Raw genomic sequence first — 22,909 nt, 5'->3', positions numbered from 1 at the left:
TTTGTCTGTTCCAAAAGCCATATTTATATCATTGCTGAATACTTCTGTTATCTTTAGTAATTGGTTGAGTTGTATTATTATTATTATTATTATTATTATTATTATTATTATTATTATTATTATTATTGTACACGTAGTAGAACCTTTGTGGATCACGTGAAGCTTCTACAGTTCTTCCTGCGGTTTTTCCATGAGACCTTCATTTCCTCGCTCATGGCTTTCTTCCTTTCATCCATGCACTTTGTACCGGTCTTTTTGGCTCTTGTCTCTGGCTGAACTTCCCACTTATCTATTTTGCTTCTGTAGATGTTACGGTCTGCAGTGTCCTGAATGGTGAGTTGAGCAGTGAGGTCTGTTCGTACTTGTTCGGCCCATGTCTTACCTGTAAGATTTTCAGTGGTTATGAGTGTATACTCAGGGAGCCTGTGTACGTGTCCATAGAATTTAAGGCATCTTTTTCTGATGTCAGCGGCAATATTTGAAATTTGCTCTGTAGTTTTGTTGGTTTGCAGTCTATACCCAGCTTCAGTTTTCTGTGGTCCAAGGATTTTCCTAATGATCTTTCGTTCTTCTTTTGGTAGAAGCATCTTGTTATGGAGTGACGAGGTTTCTGCTGCGTATTGCACCGCGGGTTTAATGACAGTGCTGTAGTGCCTGATTTTTGCACGCATGGACATGCACTTTTTGTTGTAAAGTTGGTGTGTTCGGCCGTAGGTTCTCTTTAGTTTCTGTGCTCGAGTTTCTTGAGATTTTTTTTTTGTAGTCCAGTGGGTTCCAAAATTTCCCCCAGGTATTTAAAATTTTTTAACTTGCTGTAATTCTGCTTTGTTATGAAGTAAAGTTTCTTCCCTACCTTTTTACTGCTGCTGTGGAACTGGTGGGCGGTTAGAAAATTTCACTTGGTGTATGCGTACGTGGAGACAGTGTTTGCGCAGCAATCGCCTACATAGTGTAACTGAGGCGGAATAAGGGGAACCAGCCCGCATTCGTCGAGGTAAATGGGAAACCGCTTTAAAAACCAACCACTGGGTGGCCGGCACACCGGACCTCGACATTAATCCGTCGGGCGAATTCGTGCTGGGGACCGGCACGCCTTTCCGCTCGGGAAGCAGCGTGTTAGACCGTGCGGCCGGCCGGGCTAGCTTACTAAGAGTAACTTGCTGGTAAATGTGCCTGCGCTAAAACGGCGCATAACGAGCTCCATTGTCGCGGTTGGTGTGTGGTTCAGTTTTGGCGTTCCCAGAAACACTGTCGTTAGTTTTGCACATTGAAGAATATCCAGGATACCGCTGGTGAACACTCTCGCAATTTGTTGTTTACTTTGTCAGCCACATGAGTAAAAGCCGGCCGGAGTGGCCGTGCGGTTCTGGGCGCTACAGTCTGGAACCGCGTGACCGCTACGGTCGCAGGTTCGAACTGCCTCGGACATGAATGTGATGTCCTTAGGTGAGTTGGGTTTAATTAGTTCTAAGTTCTAGGCGACTGGCCTCAGAAGTTAAGTCGCATAGTGCTCAGAGCCATTTGAACCATGAGTGAAAGCTCTACACAACTCATTATGCACTTATTGTACAGTATCAAGAGCGTCACACAGCTAGATACCAGTAGCTTCCAGTCGTGTGATGGCTTTTGATACCACTGAAAAGTTGGCTTTCAGGTACGCCGATTTCCAGACAAGGTAGTATCAAGCTCACAATATACCGTCTTTATTTCTTGTAGTTGGTGCAGTAATATTCACCAGCATTAAGTGAAGAACCCCATTGTCTCAGAACAGACTGAGGGGGAAGGGGCAATGGAAGTGCTTGTTATTTGAATTTCTGCATCCGTAGTGGAGCTTTCATATAGATTTTATTGCGACAAGAAATTAATTTGTCCACATCAGGGTAATTTAATCGCATCTCTCTGGAACTCTAGTGACGTAAGCCATACTGTGTAGAGAATCTGAAGCCCTTTGGCTGCTTTAGCCATGTATGTCGCACGATGTGTTACTAAAAGCAAAATGTTGTCTCTGTTCACACCGTCCTGCCACATAGGTTCATAGAGTTGTCAAACAAAATGGCAGTTGTCAGAGTTGTTTCCTCTCTCGAGAGCTTCACATGTCAGGAGGAACATTTCTCCCGACTCGTCAACTGTTACAACTCCAACAACAACATTTGCAACATAACGCCCACACCGAGCGAGGTGCGCGCAGTGGTTAGCACAGTGGACTCGCATTCGGGAGGACGACGGTTCAGTCCCGTCTCCAGCCATCCTGATTTAGGTTTTCCGTGATTTCCCTAAATCGTTTCAGGCAAATGCCGGGATGGTTCCTTTGAAAGGGCACGGCCGATTTCCTTCCCCATCCTTCCCTAGCCCGAGCTTGCGCTCCGTCTCTAATGACCTCGTTGTCGACGGGACGTTAAACACTAACCTCCTCCTCCTCCTCCATAACGCCCACCCACATCGATCGTTTTGTGTATATACACCCGGACCTTTTTTTCACCAATACTATTTCGTACTCTATTCTTAAAAAAATCGAGTTAGCCAACATCACTAGCAATTCTTTTTATTACTATGACCAGTTTCGACAGGTCTTCGCTGTCATTATCCGATCTTGTAACATTATTAATTGTACATGCTTGTTGCAATTGAAGTTGCATAAAACATAACGTGGGTGGTAACATCTGCATGTCACAAATAAAATAACACACAATTAAAACATACAACATGTTGTGCTGATGTCCCAGCATACACCGATCGTTTGACACCACAATGTCGAAATAGTAATAAAAAGAAATACTATCTAACTTGTGTAACGTGATTTTTCAACTTTCAGATCCCCCCCCAACTGCCGCATTGTCAAATATATGTAATTCCTATTTTGTTGATCTGCTCCTCGTACCACGGTGCTAAATAGTTCTTTCCCAGTGTAGATTCATCTGAAACTGGATGTGCTGTATACTTCTCAAAGAACTGTCTGCAGCATGGATTCTTCAGCTCTACAATTGGATGTTGCAAGACACTATCATCTATACACGTCTATGAAGAATGATTGCACTATTGAAGATGGACCTTACTGCTCAATTAACACCGTTTCTCTGCTGTCATTTTCAGCACTTCTTTTCACACAGCTACTATATTTGGTGGTGTTACACCGTTGTTACTCATTGAAGCGCTTTTCTGCACTAACTTTCACTTCACATAGTTTACAAAATAATATTTCCCCGTCATTGATGAAGAACTTCTCTTCAAAATTACCAACAAAACTTCGCAACTTCATTGCTGTTGGAGCACGTTACTTTCGGCATGATGAACCAGATTGAGTTTATATTCTTACTGAATAGTGTGATTACGTGTTCCATGTTAATTACGTCGGAAACCGCCCTTTTTGGATCGAGACCGTTTTGTCGGCTCCGCGCAACAGTGTCTTAGACCAAGGAACCGACAAGTGTGTTATGTTGCTTATCTATTGAACTATAGTCCTGCTAAAGCTTAGCACTAATTGTAATGTTTAATTGTAACAGTACCACCTGAAACATTGTCATGTGAGCAGCATTTTCATGTTTTTATCCTCGTGTCCTTAAACACGCCACAAGTATATGTATTTTTGACATAAGTTGGCCGAAGTGTGGTCTGTTATGGCAGAAGTCGGCCGAAATATGACCTATTATGATGAAGGGCAGGACCAATGAGAATGGCTACTACTGACGTAAAGGCCAATTATTATGTAATCACATGAAGATCTTAATGTGTTATTTGGACTCCCAAAATTGATGGGTCTTCTTGGGCTCTGAGCACTATGGGACTCAACATCTTAGGTCATAAGTCCCCTAGAACTTTAGAACTACTTAAACCTAACTAACCTAAGGACATCACACACACCCATGCCCGAGGCAGGATTCGAACCTGCGACCGTAGCAGTCCCGCGGTTCCGGACTGCAGCGCCAGAACCGCTAGGATCAGGTTTGATAAAGTGGAAATAAATTATATTATCGCCATGGAAATTGAAATGTTTGATTTTGTCTTCCTGTTGTGATTTGAATGCCAAGTTAAACTGTAGGTCGCCTTCAAACAAGTTGTATAAGTCCTTTCTGCTGAAGGAAGGGAAAGGCGAACCACTGTGAATAGGACGATGCACTGTATTTTTTTCAAACCAACCTTCATTCAGTAAATAGTTTTACTTTTTTGTGAGTCCCTGGACTATTATTCCGAGCCTTTCCATTCTGAGACTCCATAAATATTGCAAGGAAGTAGTTTTGAATCCGTGAGGAGAGTGATCGCAGTGAATGATATCTGTCTTAGAGTTCGGATATTTTAGATAATCTGGGTACAGTAAGCACAGGACATAAGTCGTTAATACTGTACTTTAGGGAAACAAATTTTGTCTCGCTGGTGAGAACGGAGCTAGTGACCCTAAACAATTTGACTGCTGTAGAAAGTTGTTGAGGTGCTCGTAGTAAATCTTTACTTCACTGATCGGGGCGTAATTACTATCTGCAGCTAAATCTCTTCAGGACGGAAGTATTGTGGTAGATGAGGAGATTGTGACAGTAGTGGTGGTGGCAGCGGGGGGGGGGGGGGGGGGGGGGAAGAATTAATAGAATCGGATGTAGGGCGAAATCGATTGAAACAACAGGACATAAAACCAAATGGGAACAACAAACGAACACAATAAACAAAATTTAAAATAAACACTTACCTAAGGAATGTTATAAAAATGGCACCGAACACAGAAAAAAACAATGCACTATATCTGCTGATAAAATTCGTATCGAATTGCAGGATAAAACATTTAAGAAGATTACTATGGTTACGTGATCTGTTAATAATAATAATAATAATAATAATAATAATAATAATAATAATAATAATAATGGATGACTCAACCACTCTGCAACATGCTGAAGTCTCCCTCCCAATGTTTTGTGAAGGAAGGCAGACAACACAAATAGCTTAATATCCCTGACACACTCATTGAAGTTCAAAGTAATGGTCGGACACAGAAGAGCCATCGGATGTAGTTAGGCACCAGCGGATCGTTCAGCTGTGGTCTGAAGAACTCTTTTTGGCTACCCTGAATATTACTTGAACCTCTATATAACGTGAGCGAACGCTCGCAGGGTTTTTATCATATCGCATCATAAAGAAATGCTGATTGATGTGTAAAATGTTTACTTTTTGTATAATGAATGGAAACTTTAAATGTGGACATATGCAATAAAATGCCTGTAAAACAGAGAAAAGTGCTGATAGTATCTGATTTCAATATTAGTGGGACACTTCATGAACATGTGGGACACGTCACAGGATGTAAGTTAAAGTATGTAGGAATGACGCTAAGAAGCGATATATAGTGAAAGGTTCACGTAAAATCAGTATTAGGGATGGCTAATGCACGGCTTAGATTTGTTGGTATGGTTCTGGGAAAATATTGTATGGGTCATCTGCAGTGGAAATCGCACGAAAGACTTTATTGTGACTAATTCTAGAGCATAGTTCCAGAGCTTGGAGTCGTTGTTAAGAAGACACGACAAAAGAAATGGAACATATTCGAGGACGCGCTGTTAATATTGCAACAGGGTGGTGTAGCCCATACGAAAGGCAACAAAAATTCTGGAGGAAATTGAATGGGGATCCCTGGAAAAAAGACGACGTAGTTCTCGCGAAATCATGTTGGGTAAATTTAGAGAACATATTTTTCAGGAAGACACCGGAGTTCTCTCATTCACTTTTACCATTTGTAGTGACTTCAAGCGCAGGCTTTGCAGTTGTGTGAGTCAATGTTTTCAGTACAATCTTCCACCTCTTTGGAAATTTCCAAATGTATCTGTGTGCGCCTATCTGTCCTTTTGTTCAGGGCAGACAGTTCCAAGGTACCGCAGTCAGAGGGCGTGTGTGTCTGCCTGGAAAGCTCCGGATAAGCAAATACGTTGTACATCTTGCATTTTTTTAAAATGAAGATGATTTTAAGTGTCAAATACCTTGTTTTCTGTATTGTCCTTTGAGTGGAAACAAGGGATGGGCAGTGAGTCCTGAGAGCTTCATTGTACAAACGTTTACAGACCAATACAGCTTGCTGCGGAATTCTACAACATATTCGCAGTTCGACTACAATAAATTTCCTACATACCAAAAAGCTTATGTCTACAAATCCGCACGGTTTTAGAAAGCATCGCTCGTGTGAAACTCAGCTTGCCCTTTTCCCACTATGGATGAAAGGAAACAGGCAGATCCCATATTTTTAGATTTCCGAAAAGCATTAGACACGGTATGTCACTACAGACTGTCACGTAGGTACGAGCACACGGAATAGGTTCTCAGATATGTGAGTGGCTCGAAGACTTCTTAAGTTATTGAACCCAGTATGTTATCCTCGACGGCGAGTATTCATTAGAGACGAGGGTATCGTCAGGAGTGCCCCCGGGGGGGAGTGATAGGACCGCTATTATTTTCTATATACGTAAATGATCTGGCAGAGAGGGTGAGTCGCAATGTGCGGCTATTTGCTGCTGATGCTGTGGTGCGCGGGAAGGTGTTGAACATGCTTGGCTCTGCGTTGATAGGGGATGACGAGAGAAAATTTTTAGTTGTTGTTATGAATGGTAGTTGGCTCTAATGGTAGAAAATTGTAAGTTAATGCGGATGAGTGGGACAAACAGACCCGTTATGTTCGGACAGAACATTTAATAGTAGTTTCGTGCTTGACACTGCGACGTCTATAAATGTACTGTCATGTCTGTCCGTGTTTGGGCATAACGCTGGAAAGAAATATGAAAAGGAACGAGCGTGTGAGGATTGTGGCAGGGAAGGCCAATGGTCGACTTCGGTTTATTGGGAAAATTTTAGAAAAATGTCGTTGAACTGTAAATGAAACAGAATGTAGGACGCTAGTGCGACCCGTTGTTAAGCACCGTTCGAATGTTTCCGATGTGCACCAGGTCGGGTTGAAGGGATACATCGAAGCAGTTCGGAACGGGCTACTGGTAGGTTCGAACAACACGCAAGAGTTACAGGGATCGTTCGGGAACTCGAATGGGAGTCCTTGGAGGAAAAGGCGACATTCTTTTCGAGGAACGCTATTGAGAAAATTTAGAGAACTGGCATTTGAAGCTGAACGATCATACTGCCGCCAAAGTAGATTTCGCGTAGGGATGACGAAACTAAGATAGGAAAAATTAGGCCTCATACGGAGATGTATAGATAGTGTTTTTTTCCCTCCCTCTATTTGCAAGTGGGACAGGAAAGGAAATGGAATAGTAATGGTACAGGGTACCCACCGCCACGCACCATTCAACAGTTTCGAACAAAGGCTGTGCGACTGCTATGCTGCCTTGTTCGAATTTATCGCATAGTGATCGTGATAATGGAATTAGACACATTGAGGCAACTACAGAGGCATATCGAAAGTTATTCTCCCTCGCTTAATACGGGCATGGAATAGGACAGGGAGTCGCTAATATAAGCACGATGTATCCTCTGCCACGCACTCTTAAGTGACTTGCGAAGTATAGATGTAGAGCTCGCAGATTTTTTGAGTGCTTTATTTAACAGAGGCTTTGTGTTCATCTTACGCGGCAGACAGCGGCCGTCGCCCGAGGAGCGAGGCATTGACCTCCGTCGGCATTGTGTGCGTGTGTATGTATGTGTGGGTGCGTGTTTGCGTAAGGGCGAGCGGCGCGGCGCCGTCGCGTCCAGCCAGCATCACGGCGGCGCCGGCGTCCAGTTTTCAGGGTCGTGGGCGTGTCGGGGGAGGACGTGTCTGCCACGTGCTGGTCCAGCGCGCAGGCGCCGGCGCCGGCGCCCGCCACCCCAATCAATACGGGGGCGCGAGAGGCGTCCGCCGCGCCGCGCTGCTCCGCCGTCTCGCTTGTTGCTAGCCGGTCGGGGGCGCGCCTAGTCGACGTCCGCCAGCGGCAGAGCCGGCAAGTTAGCGCGGGCGGTCGCGAGAGCCGCACGGGCACGTGTCCGCCAACAGAGCGCCTCTTGGGGCAGGTCCGCCGCGCTGCCAGCGGGCCCAGGTACCGCCGCCTAGCCTCGCTCACTTCTCGCCTCGCCTCCTGATGACACTCGCATGCGCTTCTGCTGACCTTCGCCAGAATAGATCGGCGCCACCCCCTTTGGCTGGCGTCGCGACCAGCGCCCTTTTACTTTCCTCGTCAATAAGCAGGCTCTCTGCTGGTCGCTCTGCTCGCCATTCACTTCCCTCGATCGTATATCGCTGTTTTTCCCCATCTGACGAGAACGGCAGTGTCGTTTATTCCGATGCTTAACTGCGAGAGGATGGATCCCACTCCCTGGGGTTTGTTTCAAATTTTCCATATGTTAAACGAGATGGTTCAGGTGGTGCTTGATCTCACTCGATTGCGATGCGAATCTTGGCGGCTTAATTTAAATGTCATCTGCCGTTTGCCTCAGAATAAGATTCAGTCCAGACTGCCCAGATTTCGCTGTCCGTGACTACGACTACGACTGCTTCAATTCAGAAAATGATTTGTGGTTCACTGATTGCTGAGTCGATTCCAATGTCATTGTTTGAACAGAAAATGAGAATGCAGCCAACTGGAACGTTGCGGGTATTTCGTTTCTCGTGACTCACCCTCTTCGATATTTCACCCAGTGTTGTCGATGAAGCAAACTAGCACCTGCTTCTTCGTTTCTACCCAATTTGGCAACTTCGTGCTTACGAGTACACCATCTCTGCAATTTTATGTTTTATTTACTTACTTTTTATGGTTTGGTACTATGTACATCTTCCGATATCGGATTAATTCGCGTATTTTTTGCTGGGTTTGTCTGTTTTCACAAATGGATGCGTGTATGAAAGTGGACGACGCCACATGGTTTAATTTTGCCGTAAGTATTAGAGTGTAGTCTCCTACTACGTCTATATCCATTCTGTGTAGCGAAGTGTACTCAGTGTACCAGTATCATACACAGTCTCCCTCCCCCTGCCCCCCCCCCTCGCACCATGTATTTATACTACACGGGAACAAAGACTTCAGTACCCTTCTGTATTATTCCGAAACTCTCTCGTTTTAGGGTCGCGTTCATATATGATGGAGGAAGTAGTGTTTTCCGGGACCAGGCTTGGAAGATGGACTCTGGGGATTTTGAACTAATGCCGTACACGTTTCTTCTTGTCTCTCACACTCAAATTTTTTGAGCGTCTCTGTCGTGGCACTCTCAAGCTGACTATAAGCAAATCCGGGGCGAATCGTGCAACTCTTCATTAATATCGCTCTCTCTCGTGAATACATCTTGCTAGGAGTCTCACACTGGGGAACAGTACTGAAAAGTTGATCGAATAAGGCTTTGTAAGCGACTTCTTTCGCTTGTGAATTATATTTTCTTAGTATTCTTCCAATAAATCTGGGATTGATACTGCTTCAATTCAGAAAATGATTTGTGATTCACTGATTGCTGAGTCGATTCCAATGTCATTGTTTGACCAGAAACTGAGAATGCAGCCAACTGCAACATTGCGGGTATTTCGTTTTGCGTGACTCATCCTCTTCGTGCTGCCCAACGAAAATCTCTTCGATCAAAAGTTGTCATATCACATCTCTCAGATATTACTCAGTTCAGAACTGTCTAAATATAATTATGGTTAACTCCCATATTTTTTGTTAGCGTTATCTGTAAATATGCTTTCACAAGTCGTTGTCACAAATACGGTGTTTGAAAACAGCCGCGACTTTTATTTTGTTTAATCCGTAATAATGACTTAAGCTCGCTGGTCATCGTTGAAGTATACGGCTCGTCTCGTTCTGAAAGAGACGGAATCTGTTACACAAGAAATTGAACTGCGCTGAAATCTAACATTGTCTCGCATCCAGGAATCTATTAGAAACCCCGATTTGTTTCTTCACTTTCGGCAAACTAAGCAATAACGTGTCGCGAATTGACCTTATTTCTAATTTTAATCTCTATTTTTTTCAACGTTCGTTATAAATCTGTAACAGTTTCCCACAGTTCGCCATGGTGTCCATCATACACGGTCGGCCATTCGTTTTGCAGGGTTATCTTGTTTAAGTAACCTATTCAGCTGGCTGCATTTTGTTGCAACATATTATTCAAAACTTGTCGATATCCCCCTTCAATCGTCTACTAGGTGGCGTGTGGATCTTTCTTACGATGGTGCAGTTCCATGCAATGTGAAGTCTCGGTGAATGAAACGCAAAGTAAGTGCTGCTTCGATCGAACCGCCCTCAAGTTCAAGGATTCCGCCGTCAACGTCGGAGGTCGGGCCAACTGTTATCGACCAAGCAGCCGGTACTATAAACTGCGCGATCTTTTGGCGCCGGGGCTCCGCAATGTAGGCCTGAGTGTAATAAGGCGTCCGTCCATGACGAGTGCCTCCATCGTTTTAATCCCAATCAAATCCATTAACGTGTGGCACTACTGTCCGAAAAAGGAAGCGTGAAAATTTCCTCAGTGCATACTGAGAACGATGTAACTGTCTTCTACCTATTTCTGTAGTCCTTCCATAGGATGATAACAGTGTTGCGTAGATTGAGGCGTACCGAGGAAAGCGTATTCATTACTGTCACTTATCAAATAGTTTTCTGTCGAAGTTAATGAAGGTAGTGATGTCCTCACCATCGATAAATTTGGTCTCGCGTGAAAGCTTTGGATTTTAATTTATTTTTGAAAATTTGAAACGTATACGACATTAACAAAACACCAAAATGTTTAAAAAACTGCTTTACGTTTTATAGACGACAAAAACGTCGGTAACATCCATATTCATTGAACACGTCGTATAAATTTTCACAGAATTATAAGAAGTTAAAAAAGTCTACGGTTTGAAAAATTTCTGTCTTCCCGACAAACTGAAATTATCACTGAAACTGAAACCTTTCAGCCGACTAACTTACAACCAAATTTAGTTTTTGGACGTGGACAAATTCGCTGGACTAGCAAGTTTCTTGTCTCTTGCCTCTTTACTTTGCAGTGATATTTGAAAATCATGTATGTTCGATACACGATGCTTCGTATGCCATATGACGTTGCAAAATTGAGATACTCTGGCTGTCATCGTATGTCTGTTCGTTAATGAGGGCGGGACGACTGGCTTTGCTTGTGTATAGTGCGTTGATCCAAAATTCACTGTGCTTGCTGTTCGAAGATTGGAAATGCCTTGGGTAGTCCTTTTTGTCGGCGTTACCTTCCCTTTCACTCTCTCCATTTTATCGACAAATCTTTCACCGGGCACTGTAACTGCAAGTGTAAAACCTCTTCAGGAAGCTAGGAATTAATTAAGTTGTCTAAAAAGAAATGAATGTATGTCTTTTCGTTAATGATGACGGGACGATTGGATTTGCTTGCGTACAGTCCGTTGATCCGAAATGCACTGTGCTTGCTATTCGGAGATTGGAAATGCCTTGGGTAGTCCTTTTTGTCGGCGTTACCTTCCCTTTGATTCTCTCCGTTTTATCGACAAAACTTTCACCGGGGACTGTAACTTCAAGTGTAAAACCTCTTCAGGAAACTAGGAATTAATTAAGTTGTCTAAAAAGAAATGACTGGATCGATGCAATGAAATCAGTGAAGATGTTATGACATGTAATGGTATCAGTGCAAACCGTTCAGATAGGCTGAACGTTCATGATAATTAATATACTTGGTGTTGTAGGAGTAGTAGTAAATATTTAGGGATATAAAAGGGACCATCATTCGAAGCAAAAAAGTTTAGTAAACGTGGGCTCTAAAATGCAATGTTAAGAGCTGTGAACACTTCTTCCTCTTCGATACTGTAAATAAATCGCTTCTACTGCAAGCCCTCTGCTTTCAATATTTTGAGATTTGGTAATATGGCACAAAAGAAGAAAAAAGGCCAGTAAACATTTGCTTTAACGAGCATACTAAGGTATGAAAACTTGTTCATCTTCGCTACTGTGAATCACATCTTTTCTGCTGAACAAGATCTCATAGCTCTTAAGATATGCAATTTAGAGCCCACGTTTACTTGTCTTTTTTGCTTCTGATGCTCGTTCTTGTTATATCCCTGAATATTGACCATTCTTTCTGGGACATCCTATATAATGGCAACTGAAAAATTGTGCCATACCGAGACTCGAAACTGGATTTCCTTGTCATCGAGACCAGCCTCCAGGCATGACTCAAACTTTGTGTGTCACTGATGTTACGGCTTCGGTTTCGGAACATCGGCCCCGTTCCCCCCAGTGATGCTGTTCCCATGTACTACGCGGGAGATCACTTGTATTCAGAAATTGTAGATGAAAATAGGGATAATGGAAGTTTGAGATGTTAGGAAAAATGAGGTAAAGTGATATCTGTCGTCCCTATTGAAAACTTTTCTTTACCCTGGCAAGATCATTCTTTCTGGATAGTGCAATTCATGCAGATTCTGTTCAGTAACTTTAACATGAACAGAATGGGTCCCGATAATAAAAAACTTCAGAATAAAGTATCTTTTCTAACCTATGTGGTTACGTTTCTCTTTCACACAAGCAGATTTCAGGAATTTGAAAAAGAACTTGCGGAGTGTACTTCTGGCTAACATTACGTCACCATATTACTTATAATACGTTTGCGAAACGTAGGTGTTTATACTGTTGATAGCTTTGCGAAGACGCTAGGACAGTGGACGATTTTGTTCGCAGATATTGTTTCCGTAGTGTTAGTACTTTCTGATTTTGAAGAGCAAGTGATCTTTTGTCTTACAAATATGTTCTGCCCTTGGCACCATTCGCTCATCACTAGTATTATTTCGATACTGTTTTACAGTAATAACATTCAGTAACAAGCCGTCCTTAAATTAGCCGATATAGTACCCAAGGTAGTTATATATTTTATCTGTAATTATTCTCTGGGACGAAACACTCGACGGCATTGCAGGCGATGGAATGGTAAACTTCAGAGCCACGGGTTTATGCAGATTCTGAAGGACCAGCAAGATAAATAGCCTAGCGTAAATGAATATTTCCCAGAAGCTGTGCGACGTTCCTCCGCCAAAGCTGCTAAACTTCCACAGTAACTCAGCGTAAACGACATTAACGACCGGCCCTTTAATGTCACGGTAGCTTTGCTGATCGTTAACTGCTTCATTATGCCACTTAATTGTTTGACCTAATTAGTTAATTAATAAGTTCTTGATTAACGTTGGTGCCGCACCGCAACGAATAAACATTGTGCAAGATGTTTAGGGACGGGGCGTGCGTCACGACTCGAGAGAAGGTGTTTCGTATGGGGTCTCTTTAGATACTGCTGGATCTTACGAAAGAATCTTGCGTTATTCAGCAACAAGGCGGTCGCTTTCGTGTGGATTACACTGCACTGTACAATTTGAAGACAGTGAGAAGGAAGGCAAGTTAGGGTTTAACGCCCTGTCGCGTCGGCGATGAGAGGTTATTAGATACTTCTGAAGTACGGACCACTGTATCGGCTGTGCCTTTTTCAGAACAACGTCCCGGCATTTGCTGGAGTGATTTAGCGGAACTTCGGAAATCCTAAATCAGGTTCTCCGGACGGGGATTTCAACCGGCACCCTTCCGAATGCGAGTGTAGTATCTTACCATTGTGGTGCATCGTTCGGAGAAGACATTGTGTGGAGAAAGTGTGTTGGAGGGAGGGAGAGCGAGTGGGAGAAGGAAGTGTGAAATGGATCAATAGAGACGAACGAATCAGTTGCTCAGTTTCAGAAGGATGTAGGAAGGCAGGCCATTTGGCTTGTTCGCTTATTAACGCCATAGACCAATTTGCAGGTTTATAAACCTATAAAGTGAGCATAAATAGTTAAGAGAAGATGAAGATCGAAACTTCAGAATTTTCATGCTATAGCTGAATATTGAAAATGTGAGGAGAGGAGACATAAAAGTGTTTCCGAAGTACTTTGTCGATATTTGACATAATGTATTGCCACAAGTATTGAATTCTTCTGTTCAACAGTACCCTTTGCTATCGATTTGAAATGTCTGCACTGTCGCACTTTCCTCTGTTTTCCCACATAAAATGCAGTTATAAATTTTATCACGGAGGATTGTAACTATTATTCTACTCTGCTACCATTTATACTTGGAGAGATTTACAGCTTTAGATTTAACTTGATATTGCTAAATTCACTTGATTTGTTGCGTCTTTTCACATCTCCAGTGCCTCTTGTTGCAGAAAAATTATCTGATCAACTAGTTTATTGCCGTCAATACAGCTTATTAAATAAAATACATGCGGGTTTTGTTACAAAATTTTAACAGTACAGATATCTAGTGAAACCTAAACGTTTTAGATCTTATATTTCTGTTTCTTCTACAGAATTTCCTCACCACAATGATCTCACTTTATGCTTATGTTAAGGACACTTATGTATGGTCATTTGTAAGTATTGACATCTCTTCGCCAACATGACTTCATTTAGTTGACGCACCACAGTCTTGTTGAAATATGAAACTGATTGCGTCATACTATTTGCTAGCTTCATATTAGAAACCGTGCACGTTACTCTTGTATCGTGACGTCCGGGTGTAGGCGAACAGTGAATTGTACACATTTGGTTCGTGAGGGAAAGTTTCTTATTGACCGATACTGCCTGCCACTTCGGCCACGCCCACTCCATAGGTCGCGCTCTGGATCACACATGCGAGCACTTCACTGGCCACCTCTGCCTCCATCCACAGCTCGTTTCTGTTTGTTTCCTTAAGCAAACTACAGGCTATCTGTTGTCCGCAAGCCAGTGAAAACCAAGCCGAAGTCATGCACAAGTATAATTTTCCTCGTTTGTTTCCCCCCAAATCATTGTTTTAAAATCGCTGAAGAACGCATTTTATCACTTTTTCTGATAGCACCACATATGTTAGTTGCCAGTTCTCCAGTTTAACTACGTCAGTGTAATATTGTGAAAATGCTATCTACATAACTATTGTAACAGACGCAATACAGTCGACCCACCACATTTTAGGACCTGCATGTCACTACAAATATGTTCAACGAAGTCGTAAGATACTGGCACGAATTATTTACAGAAGAGTGGAACAACTGATAGAAGCTCTCCTTGGAGATCAGTTTCTGTTCCGGAGAAATATTGGAACACGCGAGGCAATACAGACCCTAGAACTCATCTTGAAAGTGGTCGAAGAAAAGCAAACTTACATTTATTGCATTTGTAGATTTGGAGAAAACTTTTGACAGTGTTGACTGGAATCCACTCTTTGAAATTTTGAAGGCAGTAGGAGTAAAATATTGGGAACGAAAAGTTACTTAAAACTTATACAGAAACCAGAGTGCAATTACAAAGAGTCCAAGGGCTTTAAAGGGAAGTAATAGTTGAGAAGGCAGTGAGACAGGGCTGTAATCTATACAAAGTGCTATACAGTATGTACCTTGATAAAACTGTGGAGGAGACCAAGGAACATTTGGAAAGGGAATGGTGCGTAAACAGCTATAATATCCTTATTGTATCAGCTGAAGTGGCACTACGTCAGCCATAACGGACTCGCAGGACAGAAATTTGGAAATTTGTGGTAAGTTCGTATGGGACCAAACAGCTGTGGTCATCGGTCCCTGGGCTTACACACAGCTTAATCTAACTTAAACTTACTTACGCTAAGGACAACACACACACACACACACACACACACACACACACACACGCACACACACAACCATGCCCGAGGGAGGACTCGAACCACCGACGAGGGGAGCCGCGTGAACCGTGGTAAGGCGCGTAGACCGCGCGGCTACACCGCGCAGCTAGCAGGACAGAAAAGGAGTAAAAGGTTATGTGCATGTCCTATGAGTTTCGTGTAGGACGGAGAGCTCTGAATACGTGAAGAGACTCGAAAGCTTGCCGTATTTCTGCACAGTCTGTTCTACTTTTCTCTGGCTGTGGGTTTCCAGCAAGTATCCATTAAATTTTGTCTGTAGTTACGTGATCCGTCAACATTTAATGTGACGATGTGCGTATAGTTGGTGTTTGTTTGTTTACTGTCATGAGCGATCGGCGACTGCATATTACGGTTTGTGGCCTGAATTTTTTAATTCATTGGCAGTTCTGATCGCAGCCTCGACCTTCTCATTCGCCGCACGCTTCGGGGATGTTGTTGTGAACCTGTTACAGATTCGTAATATCCATTAACAGTTACAGCGGGTGAGCTCCCAACTAGTGTGTGTAGATAATAGTATTCGGTAGCACCTTAATGGCAAGCTATAGTTGTAGTGATTCGTTTTTATGATGGCGTTAGTTTTAGTGACTTGTGTTTTTACAGCAAAAACGTTTTGGTAATCTCATAGTGTTGTTTCTGTAATTCCGAGTCATTAATTTCGGACCAGTATGCGTTTCGAGACCGACTTTTCGCCATTGTCGTTGTTGTGTGCCACATTAACTAGCATTGGTTTTACCTTCACCTCTCGCGCGTACAAGATATTACGATCGTTACGTTTTGCCGCTCAGCGCGAATTGTGCTTTGTTCTTTTGTGGATGATCACCTTAGTAAACGGAAAAAGCGCGATGAAAACTGCATCATACATGCGACATATATTGTTAGATAAAAGAAAATGATAGTTCTTCGGTTGTTCGCTTTTGTGATAGTTTTTCGGTTGTTCGCTTTTGTGCCATCAGTAGAAATTCTAAATTTGTTCGCAGTACCCTCTGCTTGTAGTTAACAAAGGCCATTGTCAGTGTAGTGTGATTTACACATTATGAGGTAAATTTCTGATAATCTTACACAGAACGAGGATGGTGCAGTGGTCAAATCACTGGACTCGCCTTCGGGAGGACGACGATTCGAATCCCCGACATTCCATCCAGATTTAGGTCTTCCGTGGCACTCTAAACTGATTAAGACAAATTTCGGAATGATTCCTTTGGGAAGAACATGTCGTATTTCCCTCCCTGACCTTCCCCTGATTCGTCCTTCTGCTTTCTCTAGCGGCAGCGTCGTCGAAGGATTGTTAAATAGTAACTTTTCCCATTCTTATGTTAAAATCAGTAAGTAAGTGACTAAGTACCACGTGAGGTGTTCGATGATTTAGCCACTGGATTCGCATACGGGAGAACGAAACTCCAACCCTTTTGTAGATGGTAGATTCAGGTTTTCTGCCGATTCTCTCCAAAAGGACGTAAGGCGTGCTCCAGTAAAGCAGTTCTTCCTTTTTTTCCAACAGACGGATACTCCTGATCATCCCATCGATCTAGGCTTCTTTCCGTGTATCTGTGCTAACCGACAGTTTTAAACGTTTCCTGAATTTCGATGTAGTCGATTTTTCTGAAAGCAAAATAATTCGTTCTTGAGGCAATAGTGCTCTTCCGCTCTTTCATCTGTTTATTCAGTGGAATAGCAACTCGCAAGAATGAAAGAAAAACGTTGATGGATATCGTCACTTGGAGTTGACCGATGATGTCCCATACGTGCTCGATTGGGAACAGATTCGATGATCGAGAAGGCCGAGGCAACATGTCGACACTCTGTAGAGCATGTTGGGTTCCAACATCAGTATGCGGACGAGAGTTATCCTGTTGGAAAACACCCCCGGGAATACTGTTCTCAAATGGCAGCACAACAGGTCGAATCACCAGACTTACTTACAAATTTGCAGTCAAGGTGCATAGGATAATCACTAGACTGCGTCTCTCATGCGAAATCGCACCCCCAGACCATAACTGCAGGTGTAGGTCAGTGTGTGTAGCACGCAGACAAATTGATTACAGGCTCAACTGGCGTCCTTCTAACCAACACACGGTCATCACCGGCACAGAGGCAGAACTAGCTTGCATCAGAAAACACAACCGATCTCCACAGTGCCCTCAATGAGCTCTCGCTTGACATCACTGAAGCTGCAAACGGCGGTGGTTTGGTGACAAGGCAAAGCACGCTACCGGGCGTCTGGCTCAGAGTTGTCCTTGAAGTAACCGATTTGTAACAGTTGATTGTGTCATTGTGGTATCAACTGATGTTAGAATTGTTTCTGCAGACGCAGTAGGATGCGCCATAGCCATACGTCGAACACGAAGGGCTTCCCTCTCGGTAGTGCCACGTGTCCGTCCGGAGCCCGGTTCTCTTGTGACTGTACTTTCCTGTGATCACCACTGCTAGCAATCATGAACAATGGCGATTTTCCTGCCAAGTCTGTAATATCGCGGAAGGAACATCCAGCATCTCGTAATCTATTACATAACTTCGATCATACTGAGCGAGATGTGGATAATGGCGTCTTTGTCGCCTTAAAGGCATTCTTGACTCATCACGTGCAGTTGAAAGCTAAATAACGCTCACAACCGTTAGAGCGTGTCTTTGAAACAAACCTGATTTGTATCCTAATAGTGGCACTACAAGCGCCATTGTTGTGCGACTGGTGTTTGAATAGACGGCATCTTTCAGATGTAGAAACACAGCTACCAACTGTAGTTCATCTCGCACAAATCCTTCTTGGTGCTGGAATTTTTTTCCAGTCAGTGTATTCTTCTGTTTACTGACCTGTATTAAATCATTGTACTTCTGTTTTTACTTGCGTGTATCGATTTGCTTCTCAACAGTTTGTTTCATTAACGTTTTTTATTGTTTGTGTTCCGTGCGCAGTGAAAACTAATATATTCCTTCTTTAAGTAAACTTTCCATCAAAATAACACCTATTTCCAACATTTCCTGGTGATGAACACCAAGCAGATAAAAAACTACTCTTTTTGGAAAAAGAGGGAGAAGTAATTAGGATTTAACGCCCTGTTGACGACGAGGTAATGACAGACCAAGTTCTAGCCCTGATAGCATAAGGATAGGAATGAAAACTTGCCCTGTCCTTTCAAAGCACCTACTCCGCCATTCCTCGTATTCGATTTAGGGAAATCTTGAGCAGCTTACATCTGGATCAGGATGGTCAAACAGGCTTTTGTGTTCCCCGCAAATTCCAAACACGAAACCAGCGCCTTGACCTCTGTACCACCTTGCTCCATGATTTGGCGATACATTCGTGGCAAACGGAAACAATGTGCTTCACCAAACGTTTTTAAGCACTTTTCTATATTTGCCACTGTATATAAAGTGTTATCAGTATGGAAATTATTTTATAACGGTACTTTTATTTATTGTACTATAGTTTTAAACAAATGCACTCAAGTGGTTTTCGGTTTTGGCGTGATCCAGTGTTAACGCGAGTTTGCGACATTTTGAAATAACAGGATATTTATGATAGTAACCAGTCATCGAAAGCGTGGAGATGCGTTGCATATGAAACACTGGCATTTAATATGACGTAAGTTGAATATTTTCGAACGGACCAGTGGTTCTGAAAGTGGCTTACATGCTAGGTATCAATAGTTTTAGTACATTATCTTGTATATGTTAATCGAAAATGATATTGATGAAATTTATCCAGAAAAATTTAACCGTTGTATGTAGATATCAACACAGCAGTATCGGTCTGGCTTATAAACAGAGCATATGAGCGAGTCGTAAAGTACTTGTTAAACAGTCGACGTTTCCTTCGAAAGTGAATAGCATGAGCAAACACGAACATCCACCGAACAGCGACAAATTGTGAGCTCGGGTTGGGTTAAAGCCCTGTTGGATTGTGAAGAACATAACAGTGCCTGTACGTACGTTGGTTTCTAGTTCCTTGTCACCTTCATTGACTTGGAAGTATGTGGAAAATTGTCGAGTGGGTTCCCCATAGCAACGCACTGCCGTTGAATGTGCGTTAGGCTGCTCTCCCAGAGTTTAATAGTTCATTCTCTTTTTTACAATATAGATCTGCAATGATCGATGGCACTGTGGACACGGGGAAGGTCCTTATGAAACACGTATCGAAGCGACATTCCATACATGCTAATATGAACGAAGCAACGAGTACCGCGAAGAGTGTTCTTGTTGAGTGAAATGCGTCACAGACTGCGAGTTACGCCTCGTTAGTCATCAGATACGGAGCGTCGTTGGGTTCTGACCATACGAATAGGTGCGAAAAGACAGCTTGGATAGTCTAAGATTCTCTGCTGGCATTTAATACTTGTCGCATCTCTCTCCATCCGACTTCCGCAGCATTAAACATTTGCATTTTTGTTTTTGGGGCTGATGGCTACGAATGAATCACGCGTTGTAGCAGGTTTTTAGGAACTCAGTTAATTCGACTATGTAGTTCGAAATTATCAAATTATCTAGTATCGACGAGGTGAATATTACCTGTAGTTATCTCTCTCTCTCCCCCCCCCCCCCCCTCTCTCTCTCTCGCCTCTCTTCTCCTCCTCCTCCTCCTCCTCCTTTTTTCCCCGTTGTACTTGGAATTTCCACTTTAAGTGTGGCGTCGTTTAGGTTTCAAACCATTGTCTACTACCAAGAGCCCTGTAGCGGGTGTAACTTCGGACATCAAAGGGAAAATGTCAGTGTTTGCACGTACACACTGATGCTGTATTACTGTAAGGTGTATAGAGCAATTTTTAAAGCACGGTAAAATAAACCTCAACCCTTGGTAAGTAGTACAGGTATATATTGTTCCGATAAGCGCGCGTCAGTCTGTATTTCTACTACTGCGGCTGTGACGCACACCGGCCAAGGACGACAGGCATTCTTCCCGCCGTGGCTTTGTTCGCCTGCTGCCGGCCTTTCGCAAGCCGCGACATTTTGGCGTGTCTCATATTCTCTGGAGGCCCGCCAGGCCACCAGGGGTCATCCAAACGCGCGCCAGTGGACCAGCCTCGTGGCCCATCAATATCTTACGGCGTCTCCACGTCGCCATGCAGGGTGCTGCTATTGTCAAGAAGCTAGTTGGTTTTGTGCTTTGTGGGCTGCGGTGTAATTGCGGCAGCAGGAATGAAGCGTATGACTGAAATGACCTTCATGCCAAAGATGTTGTTCAAATTCCGGCTTCGAGAATTGTGTGCTTCGTGTCGTTACGTGATGTAAATTAGGGCCTCCATGTGCTCTTGGGGGGTCTTCGTGCACGTAGTTTGGATCAGAGTCCAAAAAGGTGTGTGGCGAACAAATTGCTGATCAGCAGGCGTTTTTGATGTTTATATTTCCAGTGATATTCGTCGTCCTTCAAAGAACACTTGCATTTCCCTCGTCACTTGTGGCTTGGCATTGTCCTGTGGAGATACGACATGCGGTGCTCCCTGAAAGAGGGGCAATACGTAGGTCGCTAAAACATCGATGATTAGCGGCTGCTGTGCAGATTGTCCTCAATACATCTGATCAGAGAACACATGTTGTATCAAATAGCACCCCATACAATCAAATTTATCCTTTTGTCCGGTGTGCCTCTCAACATTCTAGTAGACTAGACCGTTCTCACTGAGGCATCACTGTAGGAAACAGTGACACATTATTCGGATTACCTAGCTAGTGACCTGCGTTGATGCAAGGACTGCCTGCTTGATTTCTTTCCGACACAACTATCTGTCGAGTCATTCGGTATGTTTGAGGCCTGTCACTTGCGTGCCCTCCTTGATGTTCTTTAACGAACGCTTCATAAGACGGCCACGCGGTCTGACTCCGCGTGGTTTGTAATGGAGGACCCTTTTTGCCATGGAGTTGTCGACGCTTCGGGCAACGTGTCCACCTAAGGGATGCTTATCTTCATTTGTTGATGAGTGATATCACTCGCGCCCCTTTCCTTAAATGCTCGTTTTTCTTAAGCTCCAGACAGTGGCACACATGGACCAGTGCAACATTTCCACTTCCATTCTATGAAGCATATATTTCTGTTCATGTGCTACTGCCTAACATTCGGAGTTGTATAAAAGTATTGGGCGGTTGATATGTATGTAAATTATTTCCGTAGATGATTGGATGTTTTATTTATCGAGGACTAGGCGCCATTTCAGTCACCCATCATTAACTCGTGCTGGAGCAAGTGGGGACGTCTCGCCATGCTGTGCAATATAAGAGCTTCGAGTTGCTGTTGCGTATGTGATTCTTCCAGCTCAGTGTCCCATTTTTGACATTCAGGCGGGTTCTGTCGGTGAGAAACACATCGTCAGCAAGTGACATAGTCCAAGGATGAGGTTTCTGGGTACCTGCTGACACCGACAGGAACCCTTGGTGGCAGCCTCGTAATTTTGTGGTTCTCTCACAATGGAAGCCTCCAGTATGCCACACAGTAGACGGTTTCAAACAGTCAGAGAGTACATGTCTACGCTCTTTCAGTACGTCAGGGTCAAGCAAACAGGGTGGACAAAGCTCCTAATGTGCGTTGTAGTCACGCGTACAATATAGCGGTCGTCCGTACTGCGGTTACATCGCGTGGTCGTGTCCACTCGTCGCTGAATTCAGTCCTCCTCAGTTCACTGTCTTCCTCTGTCACTATCGTAGCAGCATGTCTTACACTAACCGTAATGTTACGGTGGGGCAAACAATTTCCTGGAGAGCGATCATTTTGTTCCCTTCCAATAAAGATTCCGATATTGCACCCAGTGTTGTCGATGAAGCAAACTAGCACCTGCTTCTTTTTTCTACCTAATTTGACAATTTCGAGATTACGAGTACACCATTTCTACAATTTTATTTTTTATTTACTTATTTTTTATGGTTTGGTACTATGTACATCTTCCGATATCGAATTAATTCGCGTATTTTTTGCTGGGTTTGTCTGTTTTCACAAATGTTTGCGTGTATGAAAGTGGACGACGCCACATGGTTTAATTTTGCCGTAAGTATTAGAGTGTACTCTCCTACTACGTCTATATCCATTCTGTGTAGCGAAGTGTACTCAGTGTACCAGTATCATACACAGTCCCCCTCCCCCTGCCTCCCCCCCCCCCCCCACATCATTCATTTATACTACACGGGAACAAAGACTTCAGTACCCTTCTGTATTAGTCCGAAACTCTCTCGTTTTAGGGTCGCGTTCATATATGATGGAGGAAGTAGTGTTTTCCGGGACCAGGCTTGGAAGATGGACTCTGGGGATTTTGAACTAATGCCGTACACGTTTCTTTTTGTCTCTCACACTGAACTTTATTGAGCGTCTCTGTCGTGGCACTCTCAAGCTG

The 22,909-nt window shown here is 43.4% G+C and overlaps 1 protein-coding gene across 2 annotated transcripts in view; it reads left to right on the top strand.

Moving 5' to 3' along the window:
• Positions 1-22,909, top strand: part of LOC126161549 (serine/threonine-protein kinase 26) — a 649,054-nt gene that overhangs the window by 271,420 nt on the left and 354,725 nt on the right. Inside the window, exon 1 of one of the 2 annotated variants that reach the window (XM_049917484.1) lies at positions 7,911-7,994. The exons of the other annotated variant lie outside the window; for it this stretch is intronic. The gene's annotated coding sequence lies outside the window, so the exon portion shown is untranslated. Of the gene's footprint in view, positions 1-7,910; positions 7,995-22,909 lie in introns of those variants that run through there. 2 annotated transcript variants of the gene reach the window in all.

Source organism: Schistocerca cancellata, chromosome 2, assembly GCF_023864275.1.
Source record: "Schistocerca cancellata isolate TAMUIC-IGC-003103 chromosome 2, iqSchCanc2.1, whole genome shotgun sequence".
Classification (NCBI taxonomy): domain Eukaryota; kingdom Metazoa; phylum Arthropoda; class Insecta; order Orthoptera; family Acrididae; genus Schistocerca; species Schistocerca cancellata.
The sequence above is the reverse complement of the archived record's forward strand: the minus strand, read 5'-3'. Positions and strand labels throughout refer to the sequence as shown.